The sequence below is a fragment of the Falco rusticolus genome, chromosome 1, assembly GCF_015220075.1.
Source record: "Falco rusticolus isolate bFalRus1 chromosome 1, bFalRus1.pri, whole genome shotgun sequence".
NCBI classification, from domain to species: domain Eukaryota; kingdom Metazoa; phylum Chordata; class Aves; order Falconiformes; family Falconidae; genus Falco; species Falco rusticolus.
Window position 1 is genome coordinate 121,289,937 of NC_051187.1, and position 12,675 is coordinate 121,302,611.

Genomic DNA, 12,675 nt, shown 5'->3' on the forward strand with positions numbered 1-12,675 from the left:
GCTTCCCGCCCCGTTACACAACCTTCGCACTGTTCCTCGGTGCTGGAGCGTGGCACAGAGCGCTAAGTATATACGTCGCCTCATGGCGTATCACACCAGCTGGGAGAGGCTCCTGAGTTACACCACTCACTTGAATCTTGCGGTAGCCCACAAAGTGGAGATATGTTGCTCACCTGACCTCTTATTTGCTTGTTGGAAATGCAGGTGACAAGGTATGATGCAGCTTCACACATCTAATAAAAGCTAGCACTAGGGTTACAGAATACAATACACATACTTTGATTCAAGACTGGTATCTTTTACAGCAACTATTCAGGACTGGCAACACTGCAGAAAATGGATCATCTATTAGCGGGAATTACATTTAATTGCTGGAAAAATTGTAGCTTGTAAATAGGACAAAGAGAAGTCACGGAAATGCTCTTTTCAAAAACTAAATTCAGGTACAAGAAAATTACCTTGCAATTAATTTTGGCTATAAACACAGTTACCTGGTGGAATCTTTGCACATGCATTCTGTATTGTTTCCTCACATCTATCTGTTTAGCAAAGAAGGAAACATTTATTATTAGGTAATAAACCAGTCTGACTATATGCCCTTCTACTTAACCCAAACAGACAAGATGAACTCCTTAAAACAGTTCATGCAGTTTTCAAGGGAACAAAATGTACTGGTTTATCATTTAAAATATCCAAGCCCTGAATTCAGCTCAGATTCTTTCAAAGTACAGAAGCCTGAAAGCTGGCCTGGGTAGTTGGTGATCTTCACTTGTTTCCAAAACCTCATAATTAATAAGCACAAGATATGAAAATCTTTTTCTCTTCTGGTTTGGTCTGTTTTCATAAGTTTTTGGGAGAGTTGTGGGGAATTTTTTTTCATTGGGACTCTGCAGATCTTTTTATTAGAAAGTGTCTGGCCACACAATGGTCTCAGATCAGCAAGAAATGTCGGCAGACACCTACTCAGAGAGTGTGCAGTTATTCCATCTGTGCCTCTCCACAGCTGTTCACTATGTAGCTCCTTCATACCATACTCACTTAGCCAGTGCATTAGATAAACTCCCCAGGTCTCCACGTACTTGTTTATTTGACCTAAATAAATACCCAATTCTGCCACCTTTAAGCAGACCACACAAATTTTCCGATGTGCCTTTTCTCACAGTACTACATCCAGTAAAGGGGGCAGAATCCGACCTGAAGAGGCTCAGACACATGTCACAGATGGACAGCTGAGCTTTGCTGAGAACTGTCTCTGAAAGCTCTCCCTAAACTTACCCTGCTCTCTAACTTCGAGCAATCAATGACTGGTTAGTGTAGTGCCACCATCATTTTTATCGCTACCAATAAAGCCTATTATGAACAGCGCTGTGTTACAGACCATCTGATTATTTGCTCTGCACTCCTCCAGTGTTTGAGCTCCGTGTCACAAAGTAAAACCCATGCATGCTACAGCCAGCTGCTATAGAGTATCTGAGGTCACCAAGTTTTTTCCCCTATGCAGTTAAACACAAACATCAGCATTTTCAGAAATGGGTGCAAAGTCCCAGCCCTTCCATCTGCTCTCTGCTTTGAACATCAGTTTGGTTGCTGGGTTGAAAATTTCAGCAATAGTATTTGCCCACCTTGCTGGTATCTTAAAGGCCTTTAACTCCATAAAACAAGCCAGGCTTCACAGAGCAGCAAAGTGCTCTTTACTTGTGTTACAAAACAGACTCATGAATAATTATATCAATTATAATGAAAATCCTACGCGCTATTAATTTAAGATAGGAAATACAGCACTAAAATAAGATAATATCTCCTACTGTAATTCCTTTCCCTGAGGACTTTGCTGCTGTAGGCCCAACAAATAAATGACAGGCAATGCAGTTACACCCTCTTTGATTTTGCTACCTAGCATTCACTTTGTAGATTTATAGTTTTTCCTTATACCTTTTAATTCTGGTTTTGTTTCCCAAAACACGAACAAGATTTTCTTACTGGTAAATACAGTTTGTTACAGGTGTGCCGGCATCGGTATGGCATAGAAAGCACGGTTATGAAAGTTCATATTGTGCACAAAGACAGAGCAAAGGAAGCATAGATTCATCTAGTCTGACCCTGAGCCTTCCATCAGAAAGCCTTCCCTTCCTCTGAGTGCTCGTGTGCGCGAAGGTACGTTCTAGATTTACTCCATGACCTTTTTCCAGTCTTGTTTCTGTCACAATCTCACTGATTCACCAAATACACTTGGCATTGGAGCAGACATTTTTCTTTTTTTCTTCAACCTGAAGTATTTAGGATGTATTGTGGACAAGTCTAGGGGTTTCCTCACGCAACATGAAAATTTTGGAGAAGTCCTAACCCTATTAAGATCAATGTTATCTTTCCCATAAACTTCAACACTGTCAGGATTAAGGCCCCTCTTGATTTGTGATGTTGTTTTGATGTTGAGAATCCCTGAGAGGAGATTTTGCTAAGAGCCGATCAAAATCATATGTCAGTCCAGCTTCAGTCACAACTTCTCCCTAATTTGCATAAAACGACTCAAGATTTGAGTTTCTGCGACAAAAATAAATCAGGTAAGTTTGGCTTAGTTTTAGGTTTCACTGGAAAAGTTACACTCAACTTTGGTATGTCACTGTTTGCTTAAAAAACATTCTTTCTGAATTCCACCACACTCTTTTTTCCTCTAAAGAGTTTTAGGTCATTCTTGCTAAAGACGAGTGGATTTCATCAAGCTGTAGAACTACTTTGATGGTCTGGAGTGTATTTTACTGGGTCATGGATTTGCTGCCTATAACATTTGCTTAAGGAGCATGTCATCACATCTCAAACAAAAACAGTACTGTCATTTGAGCACTTTTATCAGGTTTTGCTGTCCCGGTATGCAATGAACCACAAAACATGTTACGTACATTTTTAAATTATTATTTTACTGGGACAAGTGAATGAAGTTAAATTTGTACTTTGGGCTGTTTTGCTGTTTTTCTGGCTGCTAGAACTGTGAAGTGTTCGACTGTGGTGGCTGGCCGGTAGAGCTCGCCTGTCAGTTTTCCTTTGCTATATGTACATTTGTGTGTGTGGTTTGGTGTTTGCATGGTAGGTTTTTTTAGTTTGCTTGTTTGGCTTTTGTACTGTGAGCTGTTGGATTCTTACTCGGTCTGGGTTCTGCCATCACATAGAGATGCAAGCCCCATGGCATCATGCATGGGGTAAAGGGGTATAAGTGGCAAACAAAAACCCAAAAAATTTCCTACAGTATCCGCTCTACCGAGAATCTTTAAATTGTGTCTAAAATACATCCTGGTGTTTCAAAAAACTCAGAAATCATCAATTCAGAGCACTCTGCCACTTCATTCACACTTATAATTGCCAATATATCTTCTAGTCTCTTTGTCTAAGAATATTTTGAGAAAACAGCAGAATAAATAACCAGAGCTTATTCTGGATATAACAACATCAATATGTATTTATACAAAAGTTACAGGGAGGGCATCTCCCCTTTTAGTACAGATGAATTACTTAAAAGGGAGGAGGGGAGAGATAGGATCATAACCAAAGTACTACGTGCCTTATCAAAATTGTTAGGGCTTTTACATTCCATTTCCTTGTGATAAGACTCTCGTGCTGAGCTGGCATTCGGAAGTGAGCCCAAAGGGCTGACTGATAAGTTTACATAAGGAAGGAAATAATCAATTTAGAGCTGTTACTGAATGAGCTCTTATCATGTTCGTTTCCTCACTATTGCTTCTCAAGCTAAATATTACATGTTTAGGAGCAACTTCAAAAGATTTACCATTCTAGCCCCTGCATTCTATTAAGGAAAACTCTTTCAATGGCATGAAGAATTTGCTTGCACCACAATAAAAGTGCCATTCACACACTAACAAACTTTCATTTTAAACCACTGATATTTAAGCTGAAGGAAGCAACACATTCTTGCAGGAAGACTACAATTTTCCAGCCCACTATTTAATATTTCAGGCACAGCAGAGAGATTTTAAAAGGTACTAATAAGTAGTACACTAATTTCCCTTTCTGCCTCTGTGGATTTTCCTTTCCTTCTCCTGTAATGTACTTCGTTTGACTGCATTAGTCTACTTTTTTTTTTTCCCAAGAAGTATGGTTTTTTAAGACCCTGATGACAACAGCATGATTTGTGGGTGCACATGACTTGTCATGCTAAAATTTAAAAATGTGGCTTTTATTCTGAGTCTTCATTAAACTATAAAAAAACGTGCATTGTGTCTGGTAAGTGACTGACTGTAGCCTCTTTGTCTGCAGTAGCTTTGCTGGGCTCCTGAGAGCTTCATCGAGAGCAGAATTGGTTCCACGGGATCAAAATTCAATTACTGGGAGAAAGTGGAGAGGGACAGTCCTGACTAAAAAAAAATAAGGTAGTAATTAATAGATTTAAGTTGGTTGTGTTATGAATTGGTACTCAAATATAAAACAACCACAGGTTTGATACAGTACAGCTTTCATATGAACCATTATATGAGGACAATATTTGTTTCTCCATACTTGATCTGGCTCATACCTTGGTCACAGTCACTATTGAGGAGGATTTACTTAGGTCTTAGCTGGATGTTTATGTTTCCATGAACACAGATTACATTTGTATCCTAACATTTTTGTGACTGGACTGTGTCCAATCATTAAGAAAAACCACTGAGATGCTGTAATACTGACATTGCTATAAAACGTTCCTCAATGGCATCCAACTGCTATAGCAAGTGCTGTGGAGAATATCAATTGTGGCCAACTCTCTGTGCCAACAGATTTGACAATGATACCACGAACCAGCTGCAACTGAGAAAAAGGTCAGAAAATGGTACCTTGGACCGATGTCTACAGTGCACTTACATTTACTTCCAAAGTATGCAAAGCTTCACAGTTCGTTTGAAGGTGGGGGCAAGGGGGGAACCAAAACAGAAAGAACCTCAACGTTCAAGTGTTGAAATCTTGATAATACAAGTAGAGGATTGGGGCTTTTTTGAAGCCTGGAGTTAATTCAGGGGTTGACTGATGCTTTGCTTTTCGGATACACATGAAGTACAACACACAGAAAGCCAAAGTTGTACTGGCATGTCAGAGAAAATCACTAGCAAAATATGGCAAAGTCTATATCTGACCTTCTTGCATAGAGGCACGTCTGCTATTTCTCACCTGCCATCCGTGGATATGGATCTGGTTAAGTACTTAGTTGCCAACTGATAGCAGGTGGCCTGAAAAAAACAGTCAGAAAGACCATGCACTTTTCTACGTTTCTGACCAACATAGCTATGTGGAACTCACTGACTCATTAATTCTTCCTTCGACTACTACAGTCCTTCCAATGCTGGAACCAGTTTTCATAGTCATGAGGAACTCCAAACAATACAAAAAGCAATGGACTCAGTATTAAATACAGCAAGTAACCAGGGAGAGTGTTCCACGAGTACCTGTCCTCTGGTCTCCTAAAGGACACAGATCACAAGAGATGACCTCTCAGAATGTAATCCCAAACTTTCCTACTTGTCAGGCCTCTTTGTTAGTGTAGTACTGCAGTGTTTTTGATCTCAGATCATGCTCAGACAGAAGCTCAATATATAGCAAAAGAGAAAGTCTGGCAGGGCTTCCTCCCTGAGGAACCTTGACTCTGGTATTTACTTCTTCCCCAGTGCAGGGCAGCCTGGATTTTTAGACCATCAGGGCACTTTGTAAGGTTCATCCATTCCACTGCGAGTGGCCTCCTTCCCAAAGCTACCATTACAAACACTTGCCTTGCTCAAGTTACAGCACTATTGGATCCAGGTATTTCATTCTAGCACATCTTCAATTTACAGGGCTAGATTTATTTATGGAGCAGACCACTTCCCTCCCGGAAAGGTTATATACTTTTCATCACCTATAATGAATATATAGTTTAATGAATTCATCAAGAGCCTGATCGAAAGACCTTGAAATGAAGGGGAGTCTGTTCAACAGTTTGCTGCCTCAAGAAAATACAGAACACTCAGCTTGGATTTTATATAACACAAAGGATGATGCATTTGCATTTAACAGCCAATTTTAAGCAAGAAATTTAATGCTTCTCTCCCTGGGCCCCATGATGTATGCACCCTCAGCTAGGCTTTGATCCAAACCCCTTGACCTAACTCTTTGAGGTACAAATACTGCAGTGCAGAAATTGTTTGATATGGATGCTCTCTAAACTGTTTCCCAGAGAACATTCAAATAAAACAGGCATTGTACTTCAGTAGGCAGACCTACACTTCTGTAGGAAAGCTGACATTAATTTACAGAGAGGGCAACAAAGTTGTCCAAGGATCATCAGCTGCTAAGGAGATGGGCAGGCCTTCTTGCTGTCCAGAACATCCAGTAAGATGAGAAGATCACTCAAACAATGTGGTAATGAGTAACCAAATGTTTTGAGTGAGACTTTCTGTGGTACCGTGTCTGTACACTTTATAAATCATTGACAGGTTTGTTATGCAAGTGGTCCCTGGTACCTTGTAAACAGAGCTTCTCCATGCTCTGTTGATCTTTCCACTGCAATTTGTTGCAGACCTAATAGCTGCTTAAATAATTTCTGACATCTAAAAGAACAGGCCAGGTCCAAAAGTGTAAACCAAAACTCTTCGGCTTAGCTGCTAAATCCAGATACCTACCACTGAGCTGGAGATACCTGCATTGGGGCGCTTGGCATTAGTGCAGCATGCTCAGAGCCTCCACAGCAAGTTTATTCTACTAAGCTTAAGTATCTAGCTCCTGTTCTCAGTATCTCAATTTAGGGTATCTAAATTGGAAATTCTGATCCAAGGGCTGGGACACTCAAAAGAGAGGTAAAACTCTGGAGCGAGTAAAATTTGTGTTGATTCTCTGGATGAGAGTGCCAGTTCTGCAGTGACAAAAGCTTTGCACGGCCCAGCATCCCCAGGTAGTCACACCACTTAGCAGGTGACCACTGTGTGAGATACCAGCATTTACTGCCTCCTGGAAAACATGAAGACTAACTCTTAGGGGGTCCAAACTTAGGATCACTGTCTTTTCTGAGCTGACAAAGGCCAGATGTAAGGGCAACCGTTACAGGAACTGTATAGCTCTTGCTAACAGCTGTCCTCTTGGAAAAGGAAGCACGAAGATGGTGGCCAAGTAGAAAACAACGGGAAAAGACATCCCATTACATACAAGCAGAAAAAAAAAAATAATCCGAGTGCAATGAACCAAAGGTTCTTCACTAGACTAATCTCCTGTGTAGCACATAAAGGACTTTCATTTTGTAGGGAAGGGAAGGACTCCGTCTTGGTTGGATAACTTCCACAAGCTTTGAAGTATAAGTACAGCAAAGTTTGATCTAAAAGTCACAAGTAAAGCTATGTATAATTCATCGTTTGTCTACACAGGTTTCCTTTCCATCTTACATGGAAGTGCTAGACAAGCTGTTTAACCTCTTGGATTCAGTTTGTCTGCATAAAAGGGACAGTAATACTCACTTTCCTCAGGAGGTTATTTTTGCGTTATTTTTTGTTGCTGTTACAGTTAATCATTATTACTAAACCAGATAATTGTCACATCAGTACCATGAGTTTACATCACCTGCTTAGGATTGCTAGGTTGTCATCACACTCATAGTTAATTACAAAGTGGGTTGGCTACTTTCTCTTACTTTCTATGATAATGAGAAAATCTAAATCTACACCTGCTCTGGGCTGGTAACACCAAATACAGTGTGCTGTGTACACTGGCAGACCCTAGAAACCAGAAGTTTAGTCAGATGGCAAGAGATTTCAACACAATACTTTGAATTTACACCAAGAGGGATGAGATTGGACTGAACTTTTATGAAATTCGCCTGTGTTTGTAATCACAGGCTTACTAGCCTACTACCAAAATTTGGCCTAAAATGTGTCAGTAGTAGTGCCAAAAATTGCATTCTAGCCAAAACAAATATTTTACTTTCAGTAAATAAATTTTCACTTTTCTGCCTAAGACTAATGTTGTTGAACTACAGCTGAAAAGCTCAGAAGCCCTCTGCTTCCAATATAAGCTACTAATGAACGTAAGGGACATTCAACACCACAGTCCAAGAGCCAGCAGGATCTTCCAGTAAGAGTCTAGGAACCCCACAGAAGCATGATCTAACAGAAAAAATATGACCAAATGTAATCCCCAGTAGAAATGTTCCTTATATCTGTCCTTTTCAAGAAGCATTTTTACTGCTGTAACGTTAGCTTATTCTTGGAGTTCTCAAGTCTGCCTACAAAAAAGTATTAACAAAAGGGTTTTAGAAAAACATGACGCATAGCATGACGCGTAGCATAGCTTGAGGCTCTGCATAAAACTGCAGATGATAGCCCTTTAAAAAATTATTATTCATTTATCGGAAAAAACAGGGCATTTCATTTTAATCAGGGGTTTGCTCTGGTGCCCTTGAGTGTAATTTAATAAATAAAAACACAGGAAGAGAAAAGGCAGGAAAATGTACATACAGCTGGCAAGCTAGGAAGTTTTTAACTTCACCATAAAACTGATATCTCCACAGCAAATCAATACTGAGTCTGAATGCCACCCAGCTCTGTCAGACCTATTGTCTTGTATTTTCAGTTTTTCAGTATGCTGGCTGCTCTGTAGTCCGAAGAACTAAAGTAGGCATCTTTCTTCTCAGTGTTAGCAGCACAATTCAGGTCACTCCAGCCACACTCTTAAGGTCCCCATTCAGGCTCCCCCCATGCAAGAGCATCACTACAGCTGCACAAGGCAGTTACGTGCATCACTCATGGTGTGGCAGGAAATTGGTCACAGCATGGTGTACATTTCTCCTTGTTGTTATTATTTTCATTCACAGAAACAGTTTAATAACCAACAAAGGAAGGAACTGCCATAAGCATTAGGCTGTTTTGTCTAGGATTCTGGCTCCAAGCCTTGAATTTTTCTCACTAGGTGATACCATAATGTTAGCAAATAATAATGATAATACTATCATGATAAACAATATCAGAAGATAAAAGGAACACGATGTTTACCATAACCGCTCCTTGACTGTTATTTTGTCTTTTTCTCACTTGTATTATGGCACACCAGTGATTATCTGCTTCCCTGTATGAGTCACCTCGCAAATTATACCATTTATCCTTTCAGGGGGTTCAAATGATATCATATACCACGGACAGCAAAGCTTGCCTTGCACCCTAATGTAATCTAAAGTGCTTAGTGATATAATTGTCTGCCTGTTGACTGCTCTGCTTACAGAGTATTTAAAGCAAAGAAAAATAATATGTCTGACTGCATTTTTATGCTCCATTTATACTCGCCTCAATCTTTCATACCTTTACACCTGATGCTTTCTCTCACTTGCTCTTGCCTGTCTTTCCACTGCCTCCTTGTCCTTCCCTTTCCCAGCTTCCTTCCTTCCTCCTCAGTCTTCTCCAGTGGTAAACGAATCCTTTCTTTTTCCTAAGCCCGAGACTGAAATTGTGTCCTCAAAACCCATTAAAAATAATTTGGGTTCATTTAGGTAAGTGGGATATTCTACAGGTTTTCACCAACAACCATAATATCATCAAGTGCACGCAAGAATGCACTGGGCACAGTGTCCAAGTAAGCGTGAAGCCATCCAGCAGATCTAATCAAACACACAACCAAACCAAACAGAAACCACAGAAAATGTACAAGAAGGTATTGAAATATCAGCTACAGATCACCAGCTTCCCCCTATCCCTCTCCTGATCCACAAATTTGTGTCACAAAAATGTTTGATAAGTGTCATATAACATTTCACCTGAACCTGCTAACTCATCAACTTTTTATTGCATCTACTTCTTGAATATAATTAATAAATTTTATGTTTTTAAATTCAATGATCGGTAAGCATTTATAATTCAAATGCTTCAGATTACCTCTTTTTTGTAAAAGTTTTGTGTTGCTAAGGCAGAAGATGGACCTGTCTTCAGTATATCATCCTAGTATCATAGGATGAATTTGCTCTAAGGAAGCCAGGTTATAAAATGTTTTTTCAGGACTACACATACAGTTTCTATACATTAGACTTCCAGTTTATACCACATGGGTTTTTTCTTATTTCTATTTCCACAAAGTTTTTGTATGCAAATTGCTACTGCACACCTTACGCATACAATTCTTTACACATTTTTAACTGAATAATTGCATTTTGCAATTATTGCAAAATTATCAAATATCATTCCATTGCATACTGAATTTGGTGAAAACCTGTTTTCCAAGATGCAGGCTGAATTTACATTTTTCAGTTCTGACATATATTCTATAATATGTCAAAAGCCACAAAAATAATCCAATAACAATTGCATTCAACAAGACTTGACTATGATTAACTGATACCAAAAAAAAAAAAAAAGGCATTTTAAGGTCTTTAAAATTAAGTCAATGTTAATTAGTTGTTGTGGTGTCTGCTTCATGAAATTCAGTTTGAAATATAATGCCTAGCAAGGCTGTATTTTAGAAACATTTTCCCACAATTTCCGAAGGATGAAAGAAGTGGCCACATAAAAAAATATTCTCTAGTGCTTCATGTACTGCATGTTATGGCATGACCTCTACTTTCACTAGTCATTCTTTATCCTGTAAATAATAGATAATTATACATTATATAAAACTATAATCATTGTTAATTTGTCATTTTCAAAGAGCTACCTGGAAAACAGAGCTACCTGTGAAATATATTTGCTATTACACAACTTCTTTCTAAAAAGACAGTCTCTATAATCACCAACATATGGAAACTTTCACTTTTCTATTTAAAAATATGCAAAAACACAGAGCTCATTTCTAAGACTGGTGGAGGAGAAACTCCTTTCCTAGGCTGAGTTTCATAAATGGACCATAAATATTCTTCTTTGCTTGAGTGTTTGCATACTTCCACCAACATTTAATGCAGTGATTCCACGTGTGACTTTCCTGGTTTTGTCCATGACTTGCAAAATAGGCAAAACCACAAGAAATCATACTCTTAGGTTGCTATTTAGACCTATTGTTTATATTTGCCTCTGTGTAGGGTATCACGAGACCTAGGAATGACAATAGTTTGGTAGGCTGGGAAACCTTTACCCCCACCCTCGCAGCCTCCATTCTGGGATTGCAATACACAAGGCTTCGAGCTGCAGGTTACATTAGGGATGGCCCAAGGATTTTTGACCTAATTTAATTGTGATGAGTGGTAGTAACAGGAGTGAGAAAGTACAGAAACAAAGCACGCAACTCTGTCTAGTGAACAAAGGATTTTGTTGCTCTCAGCTCACCAGTTGCGGACCACTAAGTGCCTCAAGAAACTAATTTTTAAGTTTGCACTGGGAATGAATCCTAAAGGCAAAGGGCTCCAAGCCCTGCAAGGCACAAATAGCCAAACATCCCTTACAAGTTTTAATGAGTGCTGGAAAACTTAAAAAGTGGGGTCACGATTTTTCAGGTGTTTGAAGGCCTGAGTTACGTTAACAAGAGTATAGAACAGAAACGTTTTCATCAGATTCTGAACCAGTACTTGCACCATCCCAGCAAAATGGCACAGTTCAGTGTACAGTAAATACCAAAATGCTGATACGTAGTACCTCCAAGTACCTATTAAAAGTCACATAGTATACACACGCTGTCACATTTTATAGATATTTTATACAGTATCACTTGCTAGAATAATGGTAGTCCTGATTTTCTTTCCAAAACTGGAAGGTGTAATTCTAGTGGCTTTTTTTTTTTTTTTTTTTAAATAATGACCATTGGTGCAAATCATATCTGGAGGAACAATCTGACTTGCCTGGGTTTCCACATATTTGTGGTTTACATTCAGCTCTCAGAATGTGGTTCCAAACTACCAAACCCACAACAGCTGTTTTCCGAAACTAGCATTTCTTATCGTTCAGTATCAAGCATTATTGCCCATTAGACTATGGAAAGAATGCCACAAATGAACTAGGTTCCTAGAGTCCTAGGAGATTTGTTTCAATTTCTAATCAAACTGGTTCCCAGACTTAATTCAATCAGCCTCTATTTTTCCTACATGTTGGCAGGAAAAGGACTTTTTTTTTTTTCCAGAAGCAATTACTGTAAATATAAATGGCTAAGCACTCAAACAATTCTAAATTCTTTTCTTCTGCTCTTGATCATAAAAACCCATCCTTCCAAGCAGCATTAATGCCCTTCTTTATGGCATAAAAAGTATAAAGATAGACCATCTGGGCTAGCATGCCTGCCTTTTTCATACTTGTACAGATTCAAGGTGACCCCTTCCAGTGTTTCAGATTCCCTGATCTCTTCAGAAATAACTGGAGACTTCTTACAGCTTATCTTATGCCCAGGATCTTTTGAAGTGCATCAGATGTATTAGACATGATGGAAGAAGAGAAAGGAGTGGGAATGAAAGGAACTGATAGTGTTACTACCCGTGTTTATTTCAAGCTCACTTGAAAAAAATTTGCCCAGTTAGAGGGTACTGACTTCCCATATTACAATCAACAAGGGAGCCAAGTACCTAAGTAATCCTGACTTTGACTGCTTAAAGCAGTGTACTACTGCTTCACATGTTAATCATGTGGTGACATGACATGCTTAAGTGTTGAAAAGACAGCACCCCGCGATAATGAAAGTGACACACTGCAAGGAGAACCTATTTGCAGCTGGGAAAAGCATTAGGTTTGTATAATGAGCTTCCCAGACAAAACAGCACAGACAATTGGGGTTGTA

The 12,675-nt window shown here is 39.2% G+C and overlaps 1 long non-coding RNA gene across 8 annotated transcripts in view; it reads right to left on the reverse strand.

Annotated features, from left to right (window-relative positions):
• LOC119152686 overlaps positions 1-12,675 on the reverse strand; it is a 256,932-nt gene that overhangs the window by 61,698 nt on the left and 182,559 nt on the right. The gene's annotated exons all lie outside the window — the stretch shown is intronic.